This window comes from Perognathus longimembris, chromosome 15, assembly GCF_023159225.1.
Source record: "Perognathus longimembris pacificus isolate PPM17 chromosome 15, ASM2315922v1, whole genome shotgun sequence".
In the NCBI taxonomy this organism is placed as follows: domain Eukaryota; kingdom Metazoa; phylum Chordata; class Mammalia; order Rodentia; family Heteromyidae; genus Perognathus; species Perognathus longimembris.
Window position 1 is genome coordinate 1745582 of NC_063175.1, and position 12763 is coordinate 1758344.

Here is a 12763-nt window from a genome sequence, read left to right on the forward strand (position 1 = left end):
TTGGTTCTTTGCGGTTTTGTTTCAGAGGTAGGTAATTTTTTTTAGTTCTGCACATATTTTAGATATGAGGCCTTTGTCCGTTGAATGGCCGGTAAAAATCTCCCCCCAGTCTATGGGCTTTCTGTTTATCTTGCGAGATATGTGCTTTGCCGTGCAGAAGCTCTGCAGTTTGATGCAGTCCCATTTGTTCAACCTTTCTTTGATTTGTAGCCTTTCTGGGTCTTTGTTAAGGAAGTTCTGTCCAGTGCCAAGGAGCCCAAGTGTTTCTCGTACTCATTCTTTTAGTGTTTTCAGGGTGTCTGTTTTGATTTCGAGGTCTTTAATCCATTTGGAATTGATTTTGGTGGAGGTTGATATATAAGGATCTAGTTTTAGTTTGTTGCATGTGTTGAACCAGTTTTGCCAGCACCATTTGTTAAAGAGGCTATCTTTCTTCCAAACTATTGTTTTAGCTCCTTTATCAAAGATTAAGTAGGTGTAGTTCTGTGGGTTCATTTCTGGGTCTGCTATTCTGTTCCATTGGTCTTCAGGCCTGTTCCGGTTCCAATACCAAGGTGTTTTTATTACTATAACTTTATAATACAGCTTGAAGTTGGGTATTGTAATTCTTCCTGCACTGATCTTTCTGCTTAGGATTGTTTTTGCTAGTCTAGTTCTTTTATTGTTCCATATGAATTTCTGGATTGCGTCCTCTATTTCCTTAAAAAATGGTGTTGGAATATTAATGGGTATTGCATTGAATTTGTAGATAGCCTTTGGCAATATTGCCATTTAGATTATATTAATCCTCCCAATCCAGGAGCATGGGAGGTTTTTTCCATTTCCTTAGTTCTGACTTAATTTTGTTTTTCAAGGTTTTAAAGTTCTCATCAAGGCAGTCTTGGTGACGCATTTCCTGTGCTGTTATTGTTCTGAAGACACAGTGGCTCTAGCCACTGGGAGAAGCCCAAATAAAATTCAATCCCAAGCAAACAAAAAAAGAGGCCTTTACTTCTTTTTTTTTTTTTTTTTTTTCAAATTTTTATTATCAAACTGATGTACAGAGAGGTTACAGTTTCATACGTTAGGCATTGGATACATTTCTTGTACTGTTTGTTACCTTGTTCCTCATACCCCCCTCTCTCCTCCCCTATTCCCTTCCCCCTCCCCCCCCCCCGGAGGTGTTCAGTTCACTTACACCAAACAGTTTTGCAAGTATTGCTTTTGTAGTTGTTTGTCTTTTTTTACCCTGTGCCTGTCAAATTTGGTATTCCCTTTCAATTTCCTATTTCCAATACCAGTATACATGGTTTCCAATATACTCAGATAAGATTACAGAGATAGTGTAGGTACAACCACCGGAAGGTGATACAAGAACATCATCAATAATAGAAGCTACAGATACACATGGGACGTTGAAAGTAGTTACAACTGTGATATAAAGGCCTTCACTTCTTTGGTTAAGGTTATTCCTAGTTATTTTATGTTTTTTGGGGCTATTGCAAAAGGAGTTGCTTTCCTGATTTCAGCCTCGGCCTCCGGGTCATTAGCATATAGAAAGGCCATTGATTTTTGAGGGTTTATTTTATATCCTGCAATTTTGCCAAAGTTTTGGATCAGCTCTAGTAGCTTGGGGGTAGAGTCTATGGGGTTCTTTAGGTATAGGATCATGTCACCTGCGAAGAGAGAAAGTTTAACTTCATCTTATCCTATTTGGATCCCCTTTATATTTTCTCCTTGCCTAATTGCTCTGGCTAGGAATTCTAGTACTATGTTGAAGAGCAGGGGAGAGAGTGGACATTCCTGCCTTGTTCTTGATTTTAAAGGGAATGGTTTTAGTTTTTCACCATTTAGAGTTATGCTTGCTGTTGGTTTGTCATAAACTGCCTTGATTATATTCAGGAATGTTCCCTGGAATCCCAGTTTTTCCAGGTCTTTTAGCATAAATGGGTGCTGGATTTTATTGAACGCTTTTTCCGCATTCAGAGATAAAGCCATGTGGTTCTTTAGTTTGCTCCGGTTGATGTGGTGGATTACATTAATTGACTTGCATATATTAAACCAACTTTGCATCCCTGGGATGCATCCAGTTTGCATCGGTGGGATGTCCTATTCTGGTCTGGTCGTTTTGGGTTCTAAATGCTTCTTGTATCTGGATAGGCCTATCCTTCTGGATATTTGGGAAGTTCTCAGCTAATATTCTGTTAAATAGGTTGCCTATCCCATTAACTTTTTTCTCCAAGTTTTCCTCAATACCTATTATCCTTAAAGTGGGCTTCCTGATCGTGTCTTGAATCTCCTGTAGTGATCTGTTTTGTTGATTGGACTGGATTTGTATGGATTTTTGATCTTTCTCCATAGATTCTAGGGAATCTTCAGCTCCTGAGATTCGATCCTCTGCTTCAGTTAGTCGGGACTGAAGGCTAGCTACTTGATTTCGAATCTCTTTCCTTCTGACTTTTCTTTCCTGATGATTTCCATGTCATCTCTTAGGTCTTGCATGGACTTCTTTGCTTCATTAATTTTATTTTGAGTGCTGTCTCTCAAATCTTTTACCTGGGTAGCTATCTTTTCATTTGACTCTTGAATTTCATTTATCTTTCTATCTGTTGAGGACATGAAATCATCTATTACTTTATGGAAGGATTGCTGTATTGATTCTAACTTTTCATTTAACATGTTTATCAGTAGACTTTGTAGAGCATTTTGAGGGTTCTCTTCTATGTCTTTGGTTGACTGCTCTGTTTCCTACTTGTTTTGAGTGTGAGAAAATACTCCATTGTTTTCCATCTTTCTGTGGTTCTTCTGCCCATTTGTATTGGGGATGCCAGTCTACAATCACCGGTGAGCACTGTTTAAAACCCATAGCAGCCCTTACCATGCACTGTTGTGTAAATCTTATAAGTTTACAATTATATGCAGATATCTTGTATACCTGTCTATACATTTAGATTTTTTCTTTTCTTTTTTTTTTTTTTGCCTGTTCTGGCCCTTGGACTCAGGGCCTGAGCACTGTCCCTGGCTTCTTTTTGCTCAAGGCTAGCACTCTACCACTTGACGCACAGCGCCACTTTTGGCCGTTTTCTATATATGTGGTGTTGGGGAATCGAACCCAGGGCTTTATTTATATGAGGCAAGCACTCTTGCCACTAGGCCATATTCCCAGCCATATAAACTTAGATTTGGTGTTCCTAAAGAATACAATTTCAATATAACAACCGATCCTGAGCCATGTATTCAGTAGTTACTTATTTACTGTTAAAACCCTATGAGAAATTCTTGTTCTTATATTAAGTTCTTTTAGGACCAGCTTTCTCTGTGAACCCCTTTGATTCACTCGAATTAAGCAGGGATACCCTCTATCCAGTAACCAGGAGTCAATGGAACATGCAGGTCCTGGCAGTAAGTCAGGAGGGCAAGTTATAGGTAGTAAAGAGAATAGCGTAAAATGTATTGGGGGGGGGGGGAGTGATGATTTTGGTTTAGTTTCAGTGACGTGCAAATGTGGAGAAGAGTAGAATAAGTAGGAAGAACAACATTAAAATGATAGACAATGAAGAGTTAGCAGAAAAGAGTGGAGGTGTTTTTCATAAGAAAGTAATTTTTAAAGAAAGAGAATACAAAGAGAGAAATAAAGCAAAAATACTGGAAGACAGTTGCACAAAACAGGGAAAAAGTATTAAAAAAAATAAAATAAGAAATAAAAAGGAAAAAAACCAGAAAAATGAACAACCAAAAAAAAAAAAACCTTGATAAAACAAACAGGTAAAAATGGAAAACAAAAACACCAACAATGTTTCAAAAGTGAAAAAAATTAAAAAAAAATTTTTAAAAAAAAGTTTAAAAGGGGCTGGGGATATAGCCTAGTGGCAAGAGTGCCTGCCTCGGATACACGAGGCCCTAGGTTCGATTCCCCAGCACCACATATACAGAAAATGGACAGAAGCGGCGCTGTGGCTCAAGTGGCAGAGTGGTAGCCTTGAGCAGGAAGAAGCCAGGGACAGTGCTCAGGCCCTGAGTCCAAGGCCCAGGACTGGCCAAAAAAAAAAAAAAAAAAAAAAAAGTTTAAAAAATGTTTGAAAAGAAAAAAAAATGGAGTCCTCCTTGTTTGTGTGGTCTTTCCCCATTCTCTGGTTTCCTTGCGATGGTCTGCAGTCTATTTTCCTGATTGGCTGGTTTGACTTGCTTGCAGTTTGCAGGGGTTGGATCTGTTCTGACCCTTCTCCCCTGTTGGTGCAATCCTTGGTCTCTGTGGTTCGCACAGCTTGCAGGTAGGCCTTGGGTGTCCTCTTTAGATGGGGATGTGAGCAGTCTTGGGAACTGTGGCTCCTCTGTCTGCTGTGGGGCCGTGGCCTTTAACGGCTTGCTTTGAATAGGCTGTGGACTCAGCAGGGCAGGGCGCCTCTGGTCTGGTTTTCCTGGCTGAGAGTTGCTTGCCTGGGGGAGGTTCCTCCCTCCTGGGTGGGGCGGCTGCCTGGTGGAGCTGGCTATGGAATTCAGCTCCGTTTTGGGCTGGGAATTGGGCGTCCTCTGTGATGGGACCGTTTATCTGTCTCAGGAAGTTTGTTCCCCTGTCTGGTGTTTCTGGGCTGCTGGTAGCTGCTTGTCACTTTCGCTTTAAATTTAGAAATTCCAGTAGGCAGTGTGGGGCACCTCTGGCTAAGCTGTGGCCCAGGACGAACCTCCTGCCTGGGCAGGGGGCATTCTCCTGGGTGGAGCTGGCTCTCATTGGTCGGTCCCTCTTGCCCTTTTCAGCGGTGGCTCCTTTGTCCTTGCTTTCCCCAGGCCCGCTTTAATTCCATTGTGGTCTGACCCTATGCCAGTGTCAAAGATGACATTTTGCTCTGGCAGTAGGGGAAGGGCTACCTTCCAGAAGCTGCTCTGTGGGCGCAAGTGAGAATATCTTTCGTGGGGTACTCACACTTTCTCTGCGATTTCAGCCCATCCGTGCTCAGCCACCATCTGGCGGATTTCTCCCTGGTTTATGCTGTGTGCTTTAGCTGCATGGAGTGCGGGTTGCTGTGCTGGGTGCTGTGTTGGTGCCGGCACTGGCGTGGCGGTGGGATGCTGCCCGGACCTCAAATCTGTGTTTTCAGATGAGCAAAGTCGATTTTTCCTTCTTGGCCAGAATTCCTGTACTGTTAGAACTTACTCTGGCTGTCTTTCTAGGAGTAAAAGTTTCTATGGGGTGAGAAAACTGTGATGTCGGAGGGAGCTCAGCTAGGGCTCTGCAGCTCCTCTGCCATCTTCCCGGAAGTAACTCCCCATCACAGAGTTTAAAGGTTAATTTTTAAATTTATTTTAGAATGAAACTAATTTATGGTAGAGAGCCAACCAGCATACTACAGAGGGTCCCAAGAAGATTTGTGTCACAAGATGCTATCATGTTCTATAAAACTTGGGAAAAATTTCTTTCCTAACTTTAGTTGATAGTATTTATACCTCAGTATTTTAGAGAATGTTGATTAAGTTTTGTTTCAGTAATAAGGCTCTATATACATTAGTAGTCAACACAGAATTTATAAAATAGTTTCAGATTTAGAGAGGCTTTGCTTGACCATCTTTTGGTTTTATGATATTGGGTGCAAAAGCAATCCCCAGTTAGTAGAAGCTGAGCTTTGAATGTCCATCTTTTCCTGGGCTAGGGATATGCAGTATAATAATGATCTCTTGTGATGCAGTGCAGTGGGTGGAAGTCATAGCAGCCAGTCATTCTCATGATCAGGAGAGGAACAACCAATTTTCTCCAGTGTATTGTGAGATAAAGCTTGAAGGTTTGGTAGGTTAAGTGTCTTACATGCCTTTCAGTTTACATTGCCAATTTCAAATGGTTTTATTGGATATAACCTCATTATAAATTGAGGATCATCCATACTCTTGATTCTTTCTGCAAAGTCAAGAGTCTTAACATAGTGTATTTGTTTCTTGTTTTCAATTTCAAGGTAATTGATCGTGAGAGGGAAAAGTTAGTCCATTACTTGTTTTGATCTTATTGCTTTCTGTAGTTATGTTTTTATTCTGACCAATTATTAAATACTACCCCTTTCTAGTCTCCTAGGTCCTAGATCAACTGTGCTAACTAGAGCTATGAAAATATCCTGGTTATGGCACTTGTTTTCTCTGTATTAGCATGCTCTGATATGTAGTTTGTGTCATTTGAAATAATGTAAAAAGATGCACTGGTGTTTTGAGAATGTTCTAGCACTGGAATAATTTTTGTTCAACTCAATATCCGGTCCAAACTTCTCAAGAATAAAAGAAGGGCAAGAGAATCAAATGCTAGAGCCAGCAAGAATTACTACTTAAAAATGCACAAGGCAAGAATAGCTTAATATTGACATGTATAATACTACAATGCATTGAATTAATGGAAAAGATATGTCTTACATAATCATCTCTTTTGATCTGGGAAAGTTTAGTAAAATCCATCATCCATTCTTGTTAAGAATCTCAATAAAATTTAAGTATATTAACAATGTCATTATCATATTAAAATGTAATTATTGTTCCATATTTAAAAAAGAACAACATCTAATACCTCTGGGAGCCATTCCTTTACATTTAGGAAGAAAAAAAAAGATATTCTTTATGACATTGTAGATTAATGAAGTCCGGTTAATGTAATTAGAAAAATAAGTGAAGGGTATTGAAGTTCTAAAAGGGAAGGCAATAAAGTTACATGGATTACAAATCCAAGTGGGTCATCTGAAAATTGAGTAGAACAACAAAAAAACCCCAGTGGGGCTGGGGATATAACCTAGTGGCAAGAGTGCCTGCCTCGGATACACGAGGCCCTAGGTTCGATTCCCCAGCACCACATATACAGAAAACGGCCAGAAGCGGCGCTGTGGCTCAAGTGGCAGAGTGCTAGCCTTGAGCGGGAAGAAGCCAGGGACAGTGCTCAGGCCCTGAGTCCAAGGCCCAGGACTGGCCCAAAACAAAACAAAACAAAACAAAAAACCTCCAGTGAATTGGGGGGGAGGGAAACATGAAGAATATAGTCTTGGTATGTATAAAATAAAAAAACACAAGGGATCTAGGAATATGGCCTAGTGGCAATAGTGCTTGCCTTGTGTACATGAAGCCCTAGGTTCGATTCCTCAGCACCACATATATAGAAAATGGCCACAAGTGGCATTGTGTCTCAAGTGGCAGAGTGCTAGCCTTGAGCAAAAAGAAGCCAGGGATATTGCTCAGGCTCTTGAGTTCAAGGCCCAAGACTGGCAAACAAAGAAACCCCAAAAAACCCAAAACAAAACAAAACAAAAACACACTAGAAAGATTGAAGGGAAGCATTTGTTAATGATAGTCACAAAAGTTTAAGGACCTAAAGATAAAGTTAATTAGAAATACAAAGTAAATAAATGAATGAAAATTTAGACCAAAACTGAAGTACGCAAAAGGACTTATTAAGTCAAAGGCATTGGCTCTTCTTAGACATAAAAATGAACTATTGGTTTGATACTTATTCCCTCTGATTTAATCTGCATGTTTGAAATGCTTCTAACTAGTTATACTAAAGTATTCTTTATGTATATTATACATAAGAACATTTAAAAATGAGTGGCAAAAGCGATTTCCAGTTTTCTTCCATTAAAGTATATTTGTGTTATTTGTCAAGAGAATTCTGCAAAACAAGTCATTGCTTTTTGATTGTATTCATAAAGGGAATAGGTAGGTAGTTTTACAGGACAGTAAGCATATTGTAAAAATATACTTAAAGGTTGGTACTAACACATACATAAATTAAATATAGAAAAATGGTGTAGATATGGGCCCAATACATGTGTGAGTTTTGTATGTAAGGGCAACACAGAAAAAGAACATTGGAAAAAAAGATAAATTATTCCGCTGGACCCACTTCATAGCCATCTGGAGAAAAAATTGGATTCAATCATATTTTGTATGGAACAAATATTTTAGTCTTAGAGAATTCATAAAAATACTAGAATAAAACAAAAATGAAAAAAATTGGATTAAGAAATTATTTCAAAATGTCACATAAAACAGAAGCCTTACAAAAGTGATTTATAAACATGAATAAAAATAAAATATTTGCATGGCAGAAGTAACCATAAAAGAATACGGGAAAAATGTTTGTAACATATATGGTAGGTAAAAGGCAAAATTCCTTAATATAGAAAGATATATATATATATATATATACACATACATATATATATATATACATACATACATATATATATATATATATCCAAGAAGAAAGTATAAAAAATACATGAGAAATAAGTGAAATGACCATAAACAGTTCACAGAAAGTACAAGAAACTATTTTTCCTTTCTTATTATCTTTAAGTAGCTGTACAAAGGAGTTGCCAACAAGCAACTCTTTAACTTATTAAAACATGTCTTAGTGCCTCCAAAATGAAGGAAAAATCTAAATTAAAACCATGATGAATTTGGTGAAAATATTATTATAATAAAAAATACAAAATTATAAAATCAAGTTTGTAGTCTGTGCTAAATGGGTTAATGCTAGAAGTACTAGGAATAGATAGCATTTTCTGAGTGCTTCTTTTGTATCAGGCACGATTCTAAGAGTTTACATGCTTTTTGTTGTTGTTGTTTTGGCCAGTCCTGGGACTTGAACTCAAGGCCTGAGCACTGTCCCTGGCTCCTTTTTTCTCAAGGCTAGTACTCTACCACTTGAGCCACAGCACAACTTTTGGCTTTTTCTATATATTTGGTGCTGAAGAATCAAATCCAGAGCTTCATGTATGCTATGCAAGCACTCAAACACTAAGCCACATTTCCAGCCCCCATGCTTTTTTTTTTTTAAATTATCTAATCCCTCACACCATTCCTACAAAGCAACTACAATTGTTATTCTTAATTTTATGTAGCAAAGTTGAGGTCTCAGCCTTAAAGGAAGAGGTATTAGTAAAATGGAACTAAGAGATCTGGACACATGATATGCAAGCAATTCTATTTGACTGTTGTTTTCCAAATGCCTATACAAAATTACAGATTCATAGTTCTTAAGCTCTGAAATTCTCTTAAGTTCTTTTTTTCTTCAGTGGGGCAGAATTTTGGATTGAACTGCAGGCGCTTCCTGCTTGAGCCACCCCTCCAGCCCCTTTTTGCATTTCTTGTTTTCTAGGGAGGTCTTACTTTATGCCCACACTAGCTGGGGCTGTGACCTTCCTACTTGTGCTGTCCTGGGTCCATGCAGATGGCAGATGCCACTGGGGCCCAGCTGTTGGGCTTCGCCTGCATCTGGCACCACAGGAATGTGCCATGGCTCCTAGCCCCTGGTTGAGATGGAGTTTTGTGAATTTATTTATGCTTAGCCTAGAATCTCCATCTGCTTCTCTCTATCTACCAAGTAGTTAGGATTACAGGGCCTGAGACACCACGCCAAACTAACCCACTCTCAGTGTTTATCCATGTATAAAATGATGAATGCACATACATACACTGCTATCTTGTATGTGATAGCAATAAATAGAACATGAAAATCTGTCCACAGGATCCAGTTGGAAATATGGTGGTATATGTACTCTGTTTCCTCACAGACATGCATTCTAGAATTGTGCACCTCCTGCAGGAGAGGATGGATCCACAATTTGTGCATGTGTCCTCATATTGTATTAGATGATCTCTTATACAGGTATGTATAAGAAACTGGTAATTGTATCTATCTTGTGGAATTAGTGATAGGGATGGGCGGACAGTCTTATTTTCATTGCATATATTTTGTTTTGATTTGTTTTACTCTATATGTCATCTACTAAACATGAAACATTTTAATATATTTTAAGATGATTTCATCAAGTGATATTTTGGGGGTGTTTTTTTTGTAATGTTTTGATTTAGTTGTACCTACCGGAATAGTTAGGATTGCTTTTTAGCCTAGAATCATTGTTTTGGCGTTCTCTAACAAAGTCCCTGTCTGTGGAACATCACAGTGCTTAGAAATCTAAATCAAAGAATTTATACTGAAGGCCCAAAGTAGGGAAGGATTTTCCTTAGCACTGGTAGTGGGGGCTCTTTGTGTCTCTGACCACTTCCCAAAGGCCTCTGGTCTGACTTTGCCCTAGATGGAACGGAGGTGTTTCTAATCATGCTAAAAAGAACAATGCAAAGTAGCTCTAGAAATATGATGCATTGGACGAGAAAGTCAAATGCAGCTGGTGATGCAAATAGCAGTTTGTTTTTCTCATTAAGTTTAATTTTAGTTCGTTGGCACATTTCTGATTCATGTTTGAATTTGTCACCTTTGAGTAATTCAGAGTAGCAGGTGTTGTGGAGAAGTAGCTTTCCCTGGTCACCTTGCTAGAAATGTCTCCATTGTGGTTATTTTAGTACTTGTGAAGCAAGAGAGCTCTGCTGTGGAGGAGGAGACAGCAGAGGTGCTGGGCTCTCAAGGCCTGGTATCTGATGTTGCACTGGTAAATAATATGTGCAGGTGTAACAAATGTTTTCAGGTAAGTTGGGACACATTCCATGAAGTGTGATTCTGCTATGTCATTTTTGGTGACAAAACTCATTCACTATATTTAAAAATTTATAGATGCCTTATGAATTAATTAAAGTTTTATAAGAGTCAACTCATTATTTTAAGTTAAGTTAACCTGGTTGATCATGATTAATAGATAAGTAAAAATTTAAAATTAATGAACAATAGCATCATTTTATTTCTACACAGTGTTAGGAGTACACTGTGTCATTAGTGAAGAAAATCATATCCTGGTGTCTAGAACATTGAAGCACAAGGGCCAAATGTTATTTTAACAGTTGCATGTTATTCCACAAATCTGGGAGGCCCATTACATGCAAAACACGGCAGGAGCCTCACTTGCTGCTTTGTTACTCTGCCCAAACATTACATTACATATACTGTATAGCTCAGGCTAAAAATTAACATCAGATGAATTAATGGATGAAGTTCTAGAAAGTTAATGAAGAAGAATAAAAAGCTAGTTTAATTGTGAAAAGGTTCAATAGTTTTGACTTAATTCAATTACTAGGCTTCAAACAATCACCTGGAGAAAATTGAGAGGACAAGGGAGAAAATTGTGGAAATAAACAAGTAAATACTTCATCAACAGTTTGTATTTAATTACAATTCCACTTCTATTATTCATAATATTGCAGTATATACCTTCCCTAAATCAAGTGTTGTAAAGTCTACATCTAATAGTCCCTGTACATTTAGAATCTAACGGAAAATTTGAGTGATTATGCAAAGATGGGACTAACTTCTTGACTTTCTTTATATGAACTTTGTAAAATAGAATCAGGACAAACCCAGAGCTATGGACTGTGAGTTTCTTTTCTTTTCTTCTTTTCTTATTTATTGTCAAAGTGATGCACAGAGAGGTTGCAGTTTCATACGTTAGGCCTTGGGTACATTTCTTGTACTGTTTGTTACCTCCTCCCTCATTCCCCCCTCCCTGTCCCCCTTTCCTTCTCCCCCTATAAGTTGTTCAGTTGGTTTACACCAAATGGTTTTGCAAGTATTGCTTTTGTAGTCGTTTGTCTTTTTATCTGTTGTCTCTCAATTTTGATATTCCCTTTCACTTCCCTAGTTCTAATACCAGTATATACAGTTTCCAATGTACTCAAATAAGATACAGTGATAGTGTGGGTACTGATGTGAGTTTCATTTATGAGTCCCTATGTATCTAAACTTCACTCCAGTTAGTTCTGTCTGTAGCAAATGTACCCCATCATCTCTTTTCTAGAAACTCAAATGTCTGTGTTTTATTTGTGTGTCCAAGTAGAGATGAAAGGTTGCTTATGTGGACTCAACCCAGTTATTTTCTTTGCTCTGAACAGCTGTCCAATCTAGAGTTAGTGACAGCATCCTGTTGCTCCAAGACCTTAAGTGGCCAACATACCAGTTGTTTCTGTTAATTCTACATCCTCTTCTTCCTCCTCCTCATTTAGTGTATTTATTTATTGTTAGTACTGGGGTTTGAAGTCAGGGCTTTGCTCTTTTGATTGCTTGTGATTTTTTGAGTTCCATCTAAGAAATCTTTGCCTCCCAGCATCATGAAGATTTTCTTGTATTTTTTTTCTTTTTTGTAGAGTTGTTTTACTTTAGACATGTTCACAGGTCTTATTTCTTGTAAGGTTTCTCATTTCCCTCTCTTTCTTGTATTCTTCTCCATTTCTTCCAGTGCCAGTATCATGACCTCCATCTCTCTATCCTTATCTGTGATTTATAATTTTGCCATACAAATTATATATATGGCAGGACTTAATAATATTTTGTAAACTTTGAAAATTATATAAATGATCTTACATATACATGTGTGTATCACTTAGCTTAAGTTTGTATCAAATCATCCCAACATGCAATAGCTTAAACTATTAACTTCTTTGTAGTATAGGTGGGTCTCTAATTTGGACTGGGCTCAGCTGAACTTACTTATGAATCTCTGGCCAGGTAAGTATGCAGGGGGTAGGTTGCTCTAGTGAATAATGCTTGTTTTTGCTTCACATGATTGTCATTCAGTAGACTTGGGTTCATTCCTATGAGCATGAAATGGTTTTAAATTGCACCTAATGTCCAAATGCTTTAAGTCACATCTGCTACTGGCCAGTTGAACAAAGTAATTCACAGAGATTAGAATTCAGAGTGAGAGGCTGGTCAGAGTGACAGAAACAGGCACAAGGATAGAGGGAATGGAGGGATTCGAGGGTATGTGTAAATCTTAGGAATTTAAGAAATTCATGTCTTTTATTTTCCACTCTATTGTGTGTATTTCATTTGTATTGATACATAGACAACTACCACTTGTTTACTTTATGATAA